This window comes from Propithecus coquereli, unplaced genomic scaffold (assembly GCF_000956105.1).
Source record: "Propithecus coquereli isolate 6110/MARCELLA unplaced genomic scaffold, Pcoq_1.0 Scaffold174, whole genome shotgun sequence".
In the NCBI taxonomy this organism is placed as follows: Eukaryota; Metazoa; Chordata; class Mammalia; order Primates; family Indriidae; genus Propithecus; species Propithecus coquereli.
In genome coordinates this window covers 937869-939935 of record NW_012142080.1, presented here as the reverse complement: position 1 = coordinate 939935, position 2067 = coordinate 937869, and positions in this window count along the sequence as shown.

The window sequence follows — 2067 nt, the reverse complement described above, 5'->3', positions numbered from 1 at the left end:
GTAAATTGGTAGTATTTGCCATGATTTTAAATTCACATCAATAGGCCTGGAAATACAACTTCTAAGAATTTATCTTAGAGACAGATGTGTGTAAAGATTTATGTACATGAATGATTTATTGTAGTATTAATTACAATAGCATAAAGTTGAAAAAGTTACACATATATATATATTTTGAGATAGGATCTTGCTCTGTCACCTGCATTTAAATGCAGTGGCACTATCATAGCTCATTGCAGCCTCAAACCCCTGGGCTCAAGTGATCCTCCTGCCTCAGACTCCCAAGTAGGTGAGACTACAAGTATGTGCCTCCACTGCCAGCTAATTTTTTAAATTTTGTAGAGACACGGTCTCGCTATATTGCTCGGATTAGTCTCAAACTCCTGGGCTCAAGTGATCCTCCTGCCTTGGCCTCCCAAAGTGCTGGGATTACAGGCATGAGCCACCATACCTGGCCTTAAATTTTTACATTTACTAGGAAATGTTAGGCATTCATTGAAAACAACGAGGCAGATAAATATGTACTGATACAGTAAACATGTCAATTCACAATTTTAAATAAATAAGAAAAAGCAAGTTGCTAAACCTCGGGAAAGATGTTCAGCAAAATGATAAAGAGGTTACTTCCAACAAGTATGATTAGAAGCGAACAGTAATGGGGAGTTTTATAAACTATTTTTATACTTCAATTCTAATAAATAAGAGTGGTCGAAAAAATGGCCGTATAAATGTATTGATCAAGACACTGTCTCTCAATTCTTATTCAGTTTGAAGTGAATTGGGACAGTTCAAGGAACATGACTGGATTTAAATCCTGGCTCTGTCACTTACAGTTGTGTAGCCTAGAGCAGCGTAAGCTTTCCTTATCGGTAAAATGATAGCAACACCTATTTCATAGAATTTCTGTGAACATTGCATGAAAAAAAAAATCAGTGATGTTTTTCTTTCTGATCCAGGCCTGTAGTAGGCACCCTGACACCCATGCAAATATGTATGTCACAGAAATTCCTGAATCCAGACTGTACCTGACTTGTACGCTCATTTGTATACCTCATCACTACCTCAGATGCAATGCATTCAAGACAAAATATTATCCTTGTCAACTTCCCTGCTTGTAAATGACTCTGCTTCTCTTCTAATACTGCAGATTTAAAACTATGGAATATTTCTGACTAATCTTTTTCCTTTATATTTTGGAAGTCATAGATAACCTTGATTAAATATGAATGTCTTTCCATCCTAATTCAACTATTATCTATCAAATGTTTGCTTTATTTTCAAATATTATATTAGATTCTTAGGATATTAATAAGATTAAAACACAATGTATATTCATAAAAAGATGAATGTTAAAAGTATACTATAAACAACTTATAGTATAATGTAATCAATGCCTTAATAAAAGGTGAAAGAAAATATAGTTACATAGGTAGCAAGTCAATAACTGCCTTCACAAGTGATAGGAATGTTTCTGAAGTCAAAGAAGGAGAAAAATTCAGGAGTGTGGTCAACTCTGGCAAAAGTGTAACAGCTTAAGTGATATGAGGTCTAAAAATTTACATCATTAAAATAGTAAAGATGAAAGACAAAATTTTTACTTTGCAAATTGAATAATTTGCAACAACTTAAGGGAGAAAACATAGGATTTTCTTTTGCCAAAAAGTAGCATCATGGATCTGAAAGGTTTTGTATGGATTTTAGAGTCATATATGCCTTCAGGAATTTTTGCAATATTATCTCATAAATGCCTATTTTCTGCAAGACCCTGTTTAAAATAATTAATTTTTGGAGCCTCATATGTAAATTTCCTCATATGTAAATTTGAGTGATTAACAGAAATTATCTGGTTGTTGTGAGAATTATTAAAGCATACGAAATGTCTAACCCTAACATTGGAACATAGGAGGCTCTCAAAGAAAGAAAAACATTCTTTTATTTTCTTATTCATGAATTAGTCAATAAATAAATAAAAAAATATATCAGGCAATTGCTTGGTGAGAGAGATAGGACGGAAGACAAGATTTTTTTATTTTGTTTTTCCAAAGATGAAAAGTCTTTGTGGTCAAG